At 53.1% G+C, this 12,578-nt stretch overlaps 1 pseudogene; it reads right to left on the bottom strand.

Moving 5' to 3' along the window:
- Positions 1-5,627: 5,627 nt before the first annotated feature.
- Positions 5,628-7,445, bottom strand: LOC126531936 (uncharacterized; annotated as a pseudogene).
- Positions 7,446-12,578: the final 5,133 nt, after the last annotated feature.

A 12,578-nucleotide genomic window follows, 5' to 3' on the forward strand; every position in this document is an offset into this window, starting at 1 on the left:
TTCAGTTCGCGATATATTGGCTGTCGAGGACGATACGTTGCAAACTAAGCAAGGTGTTGCGCGACTGCCTCGCTAATGGGGAGATTGCGAGAGGCAGCGCATGAGTGACGGGTGGGCGCAGTTAACAACAGCTTCCGCAGGGACATCTCTGCTCATTCAGCGCTTTATTTCCATATATGGTATCGGTGGGGTCATCGGTCAACAGACAACCCGCACTACTCTGGCGCCATCTCGTAGCCATCGTTGCTGCAGAGGCACTCTTGAGCGGCACTGCACTTTTCTTCTCGCACTCTTGCGGTGCCCTTGCTTTCACTGCACCCTCCTCCTTCGGTGTCCCCCTCTAGCTCTCTTCGCTATCGCCGTCTTCAATGCGCGTTCGCTCCTTCACCTTCGGGGTGTTCGTCCACTCGTTTACGAGGGACGCTCGACGCAGGAACGGTCATCTAAGAGCTGAGCCCAACTACCTCTCGAATCTTGCGGTATCCGGTTCCTTCCTTTCAAAAATACAATCAGTAATGCACCTTATAATTTGTTTGTGGTGTTAGGGTGCTATTCATTATGGCGAAACTGCATGAGCGGCAGGCATGCAGAGATAGCTCTCTCGACTAAGTCTATCTTTCAAGAAGAAACTGCTGAATTGCGTACCGTTGTTGAAACCTTTGATCCCGTTCCTCAGTGGATTTCGCATTCGGACGCTTCTGTTTGTTCGCCCAATTTTGAACGTTCTTTGGACTGCGTAGCATGTGTGCAGTTCTTTTCAATTGTGTGTATATGCAATGCAACTAATTTTTGTATTATCCCAGTCATAATTGCATGCATTAAAGAAAAAAAGGGCCGCCGTTCAGTTCGCGAAGCGTGCTTTTCTGGCACCCCGGAGGCCCGGGTTCTATTCGCACCTGGACCAAAATTTAAAAAATTTTCTTGCTTATGCCAATTATTTACCTTGTCTACATGAACTTCTCTATAGAAGTATGACGTCAATCCTAGCATTTTCAGATGTGTTTCTAACCTTTGCGCCGTCAGCCATTTTAGTACTATATTTGAGCGATGCTGACTACACCACAATATTTTTGCGTAATGGGACATATAACTCATTCTTATTAATAACATGTGATATGCGGAAAGGAGAACACTGCCATCGATGCGCTACCGAATCAAATGAGTGGAGGATGCCCATGGGTCCACTTCGGCTTCTTTGTCGTTTTCCAGTCAAACTGACTTGGAATCGCCCTTTCATGCAGAGCGGTGCCGTTTGTAATGCATATTTTGCGGTAGAGTAGTGGATAATAGGCAGCTTCTAAGCGGCCTTCTACGTCCGCGTAGGTTTCGTTGCCGACAAAAATGATGCCGCTGTAGTGAGACGGGATGCCTACTTGCTCTTCGAGCACATTCAATGCAGTATCGCTATGAGAAGGTATCGCTTTGTCTGAGGTCAGTGTTATCAACTTTAATCTTGAGTCGATGACGTCGCTGTGTTGGTTGGTGAACTCCGCGAAAGAATCGTCGTATGATAGCAAACGTCGCAGTCGAAGTCTAGTTATAAAATCTAACTCTTTTCGTGCAGAATTCCGTCGGCAGTACTAGGTTTCCTCCATGTGTCCGGATTCAGGGGTGTCGCAAGCAGTCTTGACGTTCTTCATCTCGGCAGCGAATGAATAACTAATCAAGGAATAGTCGGTTCATGTGCCTAGAAAAGCTGAGACGGGGGGTCCGCGGACACGTTCGTCGAAATCAGTGGATCTTTGCCTTGCATTGCAGTTTGGTTCAGGCGTGAGAGAGAGAGAGAACAACTTTAGTGAAAATGCCTGCAGAGTCGGTTAGGCTCCCTCCACGCAGGGAGGACAAGCTTTTACCGCGACGCGGCCACTACGTCAGTCTCGTGCATTGTGCTCCTCGAGGTCTTGGTTCCTCGCTACTTCCGCGGATCCGAGAGGGCCGCTGCCCCCTTCCTCGGGCTGCTGCCCCCCTTCTCCTCGGTTTGGCGAGGTCTCTGCCTATCTAGAGCTGCCGAGACCTGCTGGACGGCCTTGAGTTGTGTATCTTGGTCATAACTCCTCGTTTGCAGCCTCTAGCTGCGGCGGGATCGTAGTTTTCTCGCTGGCTTCTCGTGGATTTATACTACAGTCCCAAAGGATGTGAGCCGCGGTGGCTCTCTCCTTAGCGCACAGTGTACACACGTCGCTCGCGTACACGCTCGGACACACGTGCGTAGCTAGCACAGGGGTGAGCATGGACCCCGTCTGTAACTGCCTGTATAACACTGCCTCCTTCCGGGTAAGCCCCGGGTGAGGTGGCGGCATAGTCTGTCTGTTAAGTCTGTACCACTTCACTATTTCGTTTAAGGTGGTCATCTTGTCCTTGGCACTGCACCGCGACCAACACTCCGAGTCGGCCGTGCTTGCAGCTGCGCGGTTGGTTAGTCCTCGCGCGGCCGAGTTGGCCGTCTCGTTGTGGTTCACGTTCCCGCATTCCGACACGTCACTGCCCATGTGGGCCGGAAACCACTTGATCACCACAGCGCTTTTACGTCCGATGTCTTCGGCCTTGCGCAGTATGCGCGCAGCCTCACTACATACCCTGCCCTTGGCGTAGTTCTTCACTGCCGTTCTAGAGTCACACAACACTGTAGTGCATCCGGGGTCGGAGACGGCCAAGGCGATGGCCACCTCCTCCGCGCGGTGCGCCGCTCCAGTCCGGACGCTCGCCGTGTTCTTCGTTGCACCCGTCGATGCCCCGACAGCCACCACCGCGTATGCGTCGCTGCTCCCTCGGTACTCCGCCGCGTCCACGTAGATGGCGCCTTCTTCTCTGGCGTGGAGGTCCACGAGAGCCCTGGCCCTCGCCAACCTCCGCTCCTTGTTGTGCTCGGGGTTCACGTTCCTCGGGATCGGGCAGGCCCTGAGCTTTCTGTTGATGCTATCCGGTATAGGTACGTCTTTCTGCTGCTCGCCTTCCCTCGGCTCGAGGCCAAGGTCCCGCAGTATCTTTCTTTCGGTTCTCGTTTCCGAGAGACGCTCGAGTTGCGCCGTTCTCTGTGCTTCAGCTATTTCGTCCAGCATGTTGTGGACTCCCAGCGCCATGAATTTTTCGGTGCTCGTGCTCCCGAGCAGGCCGAGTGCCGCCTTATACGCCTTGCGTATGGTGGCGTCTATCTTGTTACGTTCGCTCGGCCTCCAGTTGTGGAAAGCGGCCACGTACGTTATGTGGCTAACTGCGAAGGATGGAACAAGCCTAGTCAGGCTCTCCTCCTTCATCCCCGCTCTTCTGTTGGACACCCTCTTGATGAGTCTCATTGCCGCGGCCGCTTTGGCCGCGAGCAAGTTGACCGTTTCACCGTTGACTCGGTTTCGCTTTATGAGCAGCCCGAGCACTCGAATCTTCTCGACCTACGGTATTACTTGTCCTCCCGCTGTCTTGACCGTTGTCTTGGGCCGTTCGTACTTGACTTCCATATTCTTTCTTTTCCTGCCCGCTCCTGTCGGTGGAATCACCAGCAGTTCTGACTTGGCTGGAGAGCAAACGAGTCCAGACCCGCGCAGCTGCTCCTCGATGGCGGTGACCGCTTCTTGCAGCGTTGTCTCGATGTGTCCGTCGCTTCCTCCCGGTACCCATAGCGTAACGTCGTCGGCGTAGATGGTGTGTCGGACTCCCGCTACTCTTTCTAGCCGGTTGGCCACCCCGATCATCACGAGGTTGAAGAGAAGCGGGGAGATCACCCAGCCCTGCGGAGTTCCGACGCTTCCCAGCTTCTTCTCTCCGAGCTGCAGGTCTCCCGCGCAGATTTCGGTGGTCCGTTCCGTCAGGAAGTCTTTGATGTACTGGTATGTCCTTCTGCCTATGTTTAGTCTGGATACTTGGGCCAGGATAGCCGAGTGCCTCACTTTATCGAAGGCGCTCTGCAAGTCCAGCCCGAGTATAGTTCTGTTGTCCTTGGTGCCGGTCGTATCGTCGATGATCTCGTTCTTCAGTAAGATCATGGCGTCTTGCGTCCCAAGCTTCTTCCGAAACCTGATGATGGAATTTGGGTAAAGCTCCGATTCTTCCAGGTAACGCTGCCACCTATTCATGAGAACGTGCTCGAGGACCTTTCCCACGCACGAAGTGAGCGAGATCGGCCTGAGGTTCTCTATGTTGGGCGGCTTGCCAGGCTTGGGGTTGAGGATCGTCTTGGCTGCTTTCCATTGCTTGGGCAGCCTTCCTTCTTGCCAGCACTTGTTGTAGAAGTTCGTGAGCATTTCGATGGCCGCTTCGTTGAGGTTCTCGAGCGCTCTGTTGGTCACTCAAATCGGGACCAGCGGCGGACCTGCCTTTGAGATCCTGCAGGGCAACTATGACTTCCCATGTCTGGATGTCTCGATCTAGCGTCTCGTTCTTGTTGCCTTGGTAATCCTGGTGTCTTTCCGTGGGGGTGGTCGGTAGGTACTTGGCGTCCAAGCGCCCCTTGACCTCGTCCTCCCCGTGTTCACAGATTGCCTTGTGTAGGATTCTGGCCAGGTTGTTGTGTTGGTGGCCCTTGGTCGTGGTTTCGTCGAGGAGGTGCCGCAGCATGTTTCACGTCTTGCCCTTGTGCATCTGTCCATCGGCTTCGTTGCAGGCCTCGTTCCACTGTTGGGTGCATAGCACCCTGCAGTGGACCTCGATCTGCCTGTTGAGCTCGGCGATCTTCTTCCTTAGACTTCGGTTGGTTCGTCGCTTCTGCCACCTCGCCTTTATGGACTGCTTGGCTTCTATCAGGTGGGCCAGCCGACTGTCCATCTTGTCTATCCGTTCGTCCGTCTCCAGCTCTTTGGTGGCTCCTTCCATCGTCTCAACGACGTTGGCCGCCCATTGCTCAATGTCCGTAATGTCCAGTTGCACCGCGGGTAACGCCTTTCGAAAGGCGTCCCAATTCGTAATGCGATGCTTCCTTATGCCGCTGTTGCCTCGGCCTTCGAGCGGTACGACGACCTCCACGATGTAGTGATCGCTGCCCAGCTCTTGGCCCGTTTTTCTCCATTTTGCTTCTCTCGATCCTCCGTCGGTTTTGACAAAGGTAAGGTCCGGAGTGGTGTCTCCCGTAACCGATGTGCCGATCCTGGTGGGAAAGGCCGGATCCGTGATTAGGTTCAGTCCCACGTCGGTGGCGTCTTGCATGAGCTCTCTCCCCTTGACCGTCGTTCTGTGGTAGCCCCAGTCTTGGCTCGGAGCGTTAAAATCTCCGCACACTACGAGCGTATTGCTTCCCGCGCATGAAATCGCTTTGTGGAAGAGTGCCTTGAATTTCTGTTGTCCGTGGGACGGATTGCTGTAGACGTTCACCAGGAAAGTGCTCTCCTTCCTCCTCTTGCCCGTGATTACTTCCACCGTGCAGTGTTCGATGGCGCTTCTGCCGACCATTTCGTGTTCCATGAAAGTGATCCCTATCCCAACGAAGGTGCAGACCCCTCTGCCCTTGCCCTTGGAGGTGTCCCTTTTGTTCGGCGGGCTGTCGGGCCACCGGTAGCCAGGTAGTCTCGGCGTCTCTTCGCTGTGTGTTTCTTGAATCATTATGACGTCTGGTTTCCTCGTTAGTTGCTGCAACTGTTGCTGCAGCACCGCTCTCTTGCCGGTAAAGCCGTTGCAGTTCCAATGCCAGACCAAGAGGTCTCTCACTGGCGGTGTGGATGCTGCTGTACGTGCTGCCCCGTCCATGATTGCTGCAGTTTGGCGATGATCTGTGCTTCCATACCTTGTATTTGTGCTTGTATCTGCGTCTGCAGCTGTGCTTGCATCTGCGCCATCATGTTCCGAATCGTGCTCTGTATGTTCGTTGTCATCTGCTGAACTGTTTGCGCGAGCGTAGTGAGGCGTTCGTTGGTTACCTTGCTCTTCGCCTCAAGACGGTCGAGTCTGTCGTCCTGTTTTTTGATTCTCTCCATTATCTTTCGTTCCTTGGCGCCCTCTATGGCTCTCCTCTTGGGAGCCGGTCCCGCCTCTTTCGTGGGTCTCGGGTCCACCTCGACCTCTGGTTCGTCCTCGGTTATCTCTTCTTGTTTCCTCTCTTGTGCGGGCTTCGGCAGTAGCTGCTGCTGTTGCTGCAACCCAATTAATGTCGTTAGCTGCTCGTTGATTTCCTTGATGGTTGCGTCCTGTTCGGCGATTCTCCGCTTTAGCATCTCGTTCTCGTCTCTCAGGGCTTTTACCACCCTGTTCTCTTCTTGGATTTTCTTCGCGGCGTTTTGCCCTGGTGGTTGTCTCTTCTCTGCAATGTTTGCCTTGACTGCGTCAGCCCAGGTGACTCTCTCCCTCGACTGCGACGGTGTGTGGCGGCTGGCGCTCCTGCCTCCCTTGCTGTTGTCCCTCTTGCGGCTGCTGTCGCGCTGCCTCGATTCCCCGCGGGGTCTCCCGGCAGACGGCGCTCGCAGCGGCGGAAAGCTTTCCGGATCCGGTTGTTGCTGCATGGCTTCCATCTTGCGTCCCCATTGCCGTTTTTTGACCCCGTATGGCATCTTGTACTTGTTTTTGCATTCCCTCTCGCCCGTAGGATGCAGTCCCCCGCAGAGCTTGCACTTGGGCTTGCATTCGTGTTTGTGATCCTCGCTGGGGTTCACGATTCCGCAGCCGAAGCACACTCTGGTGTTGGGATTCGGGCATACGTCTCTTCTATGGCCGACCTTGCCGCATTGCCTGCACACGTCAAAGTGCTTGCGGTAAAGCCCGCACCTGACAAATATCGAGCTATACTTGACGTAGTTAGGTACTTTCTGTCCTGCAAAGAGTACTATCACCGTGGTTGTATTGCCGATTCTGTGCGCCTCCACCGCTAGGGGGTTGCACGCGTTCACGATGTTTTCGGCTATCTCCTCCGGTGAGTCGTCTACGGCTATGCCTCGGATGACTCCCTTGACCGCGCCGTCCGGCGCCGTTCGGTAAGCGCTGACTTCGTATGTCCTGCCTCCTATGTTAAGGGCTTTGACCTTAGAGTATAGCGTGGCACGCCTATCGTCCGGGGTGCTGACCACGATGATGTTTTGCTGCGCGTTCGTGCAGATGGTTTCTGCTTTGCCTTTTTCCTTCGTTACTCGAGCCGCCGTCATGACGGCCGACATAATTATTGAAACCTAAGTTCTCGCTACGTTGAGACCTCCACGTGGCCTCATGACTATCTTGGTGTCTTCTTTCGGCATGTCTGTCGGCCTCCTCGCCACTTTCGTTACCGAGGCTGCAACTCTCTTAGCAAAGCTGGCCCTAGTCTTGGGTCTAGACTGGCGAGTAATGGCGGCGGACTCACCGTTTTCCTTGCCGGCCATGATCTGCTTGATGCGCTTGCCGGAGGCCGACCAGCCTTCGGCTTCTTCTGGTGTAATGTCCTCTCCGTGAACTTCAATGCACGTGCGCCCGCCGAGACTGCCGATGCTCGGTGCTGACGCCATGTTGTCTCCCATTGACGTGGCCACTTCCATTTCGGACGCCATCTTGGTCGCACTCGTCGCCGGGTTAGCCCTAGCGGCCGGGCCCGTCGCCACCGGTGGCTGTACTCGTGGGGGGCCTACGTTAGGCTTGGCGAAAAGTCCGCACCGCAACAGAAAAAGTCCTCGTAAATCAAGAGAATCACGTACCGCTTGGTCAAAACTGGTACTGGTCGATGCCCCGCACCTTCGCGCACACTTTGGTACCAATTATATCGCGGTAACTGGAAATTAACACTGCGTTAATTGGCATATTAGCAGGAGCCGATGAGAAGCCCGGCTCTTCCGCAGTCGTCTTCCTCTTCTTCAGTTCAGGTGTTGGGTCACAGCTGCGTGCAATAATCCCACCGTTGTTACGTCTGGAACGCTGGCCTTTTATTGGCGGCGTAGTCCTGGTTTTGAAGATTCGCCTGGACGGCGGCCTGTCGTTTCTATGTCGTCGAGTCGCATCTTGAAGCACCGGCGGCGAATTATTTTCGGCATATCGATGAGAAGAAACCCCAACGCCATATTAGATGCTGCTTTTAGTTTTCTTCATATGGGAGAACTGACCCGCCGCGGGTTGAAGTAGTGTATGATCGGCGCTGCGGTAACAGTTAGAGTCCTGGTGACGGGAAATGGGGTCTGGTAGGCCTTGTTGTTGACGCAGCGCAGTGACGGCAAAGACTCGTCACCCCTTTTCGTGGCATTTGCAAAGCCGGCACACGTGGCCGCTTTCTCTGCAGTCACTATGGCGGGCAGTGGTCTGAATTGCGCGATACATATTACTTCCTTGTGGCTTTGCGCGCAGCAACAGGTGAGCGGGCTCGCTGCGACGGCAGCAGGTGATGAAAATACGATGGCGCCTCACGCGGGTGCGGAGGGTGTGGCGACGGTAGGCGGCCGTGGCCTAGCCCATAAAGCTGTGAGGCTGCGGCAGTTCAGGGACTTCCTGTGACTGTTTAATCTCCACACGGATGGTGCCAGCAGTCGAAGTCACTTGAGGCTGTGATGGAGGGAACAGCTTCTGAAGTTTCTCCCCCGCGACCACTGTGACGATCTTCAGTGCCTATTGCTTGAACTTCGGCGCAGTTTATCGTGAGCGTGCGGTGCTTGTACTCCGTATTCTACGTTTAGACTGGCTTCTCGATGTCGCTGGTCGCAAAAAGAAAGTATTCGATGGTTTTGGTGCAATACGCATCATTTCGTCGAAAACTTCTTGCTTCATACCACGCAAGACTAGGCTAACTTTCTTGGGAAATTTCAGGTCGGCGCCGCGGATGTGCTGTCATCTGTTCCGTACTGGCGCCAATGTCCGGCTGAGGCAGCTGAAGTCATGCTTCCAGTAGAACGTCAGCCTTTCTCTTCGGGTGATACTCTTGAAGCTCTTCAAGAGATTCTTTCGAAACAGATCCCACGTCGTCAGAGTTGTGTCACGCTTCTGAAAGCAAGTCCTCGCGCCACCCTACAGGGAGATGTAAACATGGCGCAGCTTCTCCCGAGAGTTGCTGTACGGCAAACTGAGACCGTTTCGATAGTGTCGAGCGAGGCTTTGCGTTGGCGCAGAAAGCAGCGTGGAAGGTAGGTGGTTCCCTGAATTGTTGCAGGTGCAGCTGTTGCATGGGATGCTCGGTCCGCCCGCCATGGTGGCTTAGAAGATATCACGTTGCACTGCTAATCAGTAGATTGTGGTATCGAATCCCGGCCGCGGTGGCCACATTGAGATAACGCGAAATGCAAGAAGCCCTATAAAACTTGCTCTGTGGGAACGCTAAAGAACCCCAGGTTGTCAAAATTTAGCCGGGGTCCCCCACTATGCCGCGTCTCTTAAGCAGGTCATGGTTTTCATATGTAAAACTCCTGAATTTAAGATACTCGGTCCCTCAATGTGGTAGTCGGCTTGGTCACAATCTTCGTGGTCGCCTCACGTAATGTCCGCTCTTTGGTGGCAGGCTTAGTGGCATGCGGTGAGCTCGATAGCTTAGAGCGATGTTGGTGTTGTCCTCTGGGTGTGGGCTTGAAGGGAGGGTCCATTAAATGAACGCTAGAACACCTCCACCAGATGGCACTTTGTTGTGACGGTGAAAAACCATAGTGACCCAACATGGGTTACTGAACTGTTTCTTGGGTGAACATGTGCCGAGCAAAGGAAGTAACACTCAGTAGAGAAATAGCGGTGAGCACACACGTCGATCGTCGAAATTTGATACATCGGTCAGACGCGTCGGCTTTCTTGCTTGGCTCATTCAGGATTCTAGCGTAAACGCTGGTGCTCGTACCAGCGTATTTTGCGTTTGAAGAAGCCAAGAGTCGCCGCATTACCCAGCCATTTCCCCGCCTTCCCAACACGGCTGCTACGTACACCTGCGGAGACCTCCGCAATCCGCCCACACCCAATTGCTCTGATGACATCCTGCATGTCATCCGACATGAAATAGAAGCGGCATCTCCTGCCGCGACCCCAACCCATGTCCCGGACAATTGCCAGGCGACCGTCTCATTGATCCAGTCTGTCGTGCGCCAAGAATTGGATAACGTTGGCTTGACCAACGTCTGCTCAGTGAATCGGCCTGACTACACTCTTTCCAGCACTGTCATACGCACCCGCAGCCTGAATGCCCCAACGCGGTATCGCAACCCGTCCGAATGGCGTACTCCAGACGACAGGCCTATATGCTTCACTTGAGGCCGTATCGGCCATATTTCACGTCACTGCTGGTCTTTCTGAAATTCGACCCCCTGGTCCTACCGCCCATCCCAAGGCCCTCATGCTGATCCCCGGTTCGCCCCGCCAACGCAGCCAGCAAATTCTGGCGACACTTCTCGTCCCACCCGCTCTAGCCGCTCTCCTATGCCACGTCGCCGCTTCTCCCTATCGCCCCCATCTAGCCAATCACCGTCCCCTAGTTCCTTCCGGCGCACTCTTCCGGAAAACTAACGGGTGCAGCACCTGGAGGTGATGCTGCCAAACCCACCCGACGCAAACATCCTCTTTTGACCTTGCCCACACATCGGAATCTCATTAACGTGAACGTGGATGGTGTGCCTGTTACGGCTCTGATTGACACTGGCACGCATATATCTGTGATGAACGCTCAGCTTCGGAATCGTCTCAAGAACGTCCTCACTCCTGCCCCTTCGCCTGTGGTCCAAGTCGCCGACGGTGGAACACCAACCGTTATTGGCAGGCGTCCGGCTCGAGTGAGTGTTGCCGGACATCATACTTCTGTTTTATTTTATGTACTAGAGAACTGCCCTCACGACCTCATCCTGGGCTTTGACTTTCTGTCTACACATTATGCTTTGATTGACTGTTCTGCTGATGTTGTGCAAGTCGCTCTACCTGCTGCTATTTACCCTCCCGATAGTGCTCCGATGCAGCTATGTTCCACAGAGCATATTCGCCTCCTTCACTGTGCCGTGACCTACATAGGTGTCTCCCGCGTTCCACCTGTCCCAGGCGGTGACTGCACCGTATCTCCTAAGCCGGATGTCCTGCTCTCACATAACGTCCCTTTCCCTCACACCATCGTTACCATTTCGGACAACACATCCTGCTTTCCGCTTGTGAACTTTCGACTGTGTACACAAGTACTCCCGCGCGGAATATCTCTGGAACAAATAACGCCAACTAGAGACTACCACATTACGGCTTTAACTTGTGACAGCTCCTCGTGTTCAACGCTTGCTTCATCTCGTGTCCCTGCAAATTTGAATGCCCTAACAAAAATGATCTGACCTTCCTCCCCAGCGTGCCCAAGAACTACGTTGCCTCCTTGCCTCATACTGGGACATATTCGACCTTGGAGAACGCCCTCTAGGACAAACATCAGTCGTAAAACATAGAATGAACACCGGTAATGCGAGCCCGATCCATTGGCGACCCTACCGCGTCTCGCCTACTGAGCGACATATCGTCCAACACGAAGTTGACAAGATGCTTTCACGAGACATCATCGAACCTTCTTGCAGCCCATGGACATCCCCTGTTGTACTAGTTAAAAAGAAGGACTCTGTGTCAAAGTTGTCTGGCTGAACATTCACAAACACCAAAAAATCATCAACAAATCGAAATATTTTAACAACTTTTGTATCATTGATGCGTTGATCATTGATCATTGATCATTGCCCACCGAGGTAACACTGATGTGGTTTTTTCAGCACCCAACAAACTAATCAGCCTGTGCAGGAAAACAAGACCAGAAAAGAAAGAAAGTGCCCCTAGCTGCCAAGTTAAACACAGGAAGAAGTTCAGAGAATGTAAGACTTCAATTATTTATCATATACCCTTATCGTGTGGGAAATATTACGTCGGACAGTCGGGCAGATGCATTAATGATAGACTGCGCGAACACAAAAATAAAGTCGACAAACTTGTATCAGATGGGTTTCTCTCCCTTCATTGTAAGCAACATAAGTGCTCCCCTCTCTTCGAATCAACAATCATTACCGGTAGAAACAAGTGCGAACTCACTAGACTTATAATAGAAGCCGAGCAGATTGATGCCCTAGGGGATGCATGTATCAGCAAACCATCATTGGCTCTCTCTGAAAAAGAACTGACATTTTTGCGCATGGCTTAGCATATCACAAAAAGTATCGCTCTGATTGTTAATCTGTTCACGTGCCTGTGATTCATGTGGTCTGAGTGTATAAGTACGACCTGGTTTTCGACAATAAACAGTGTTGGAAGTTAGCGCTGTGTGTGTCCCTTTGTGTCTTCTCTTGTCCCGTCTTTGAATCGCGCTACCATACTCCCCCTGAAGATGCATTACCAACAAGCCCACATTGCAACCCTCGTGTACTTTACAAATTTTACAGCGCAGTTTCCTTTTAGAAATTGAATTAGTTCTATAACGCACTTGCCCTAGGCGGAGGGCCTGCAAGAATGAGGCTTTTTGGTGAACTTTCTGTCAGGTGCATGCGCACGTGGCTAACGTGTGCGCGCACATAAGAATGTTAGCATATCGAAGCAACTAACGCTAAGAACGGCTGTAAGGCGCCTTGAATTCGAGACATATAGAATAGCTCAACTGCGGCGTACTACAGAGGGGTAATGTGTTCAGGGAGGGTCCGTGACTGAAGCTGATTTTGTGAAAGCCGCCAGGTGGTGTTCCTTCAGCATGGGCTTTATTAGTAAGATTAGGATGAAGAACAATATGGAGCTGAGCG

The sequence above is a fragment of the Dermacentor andersoni genome, chromosome 4, assembly GCF_023375885.2.
Source record: "Dermacentor andersoni chromosome 4, qqDerAnde1_hic_scaffold, whole genome shotgun sequence".
Taxonomy (NCBI): domain Eukaryota; kingdom Metazoa; phylum Arthropoda; class Arachnida; order Ixodida; family Ixodidae; genus Dermacentor; species Dermacentor andersoni.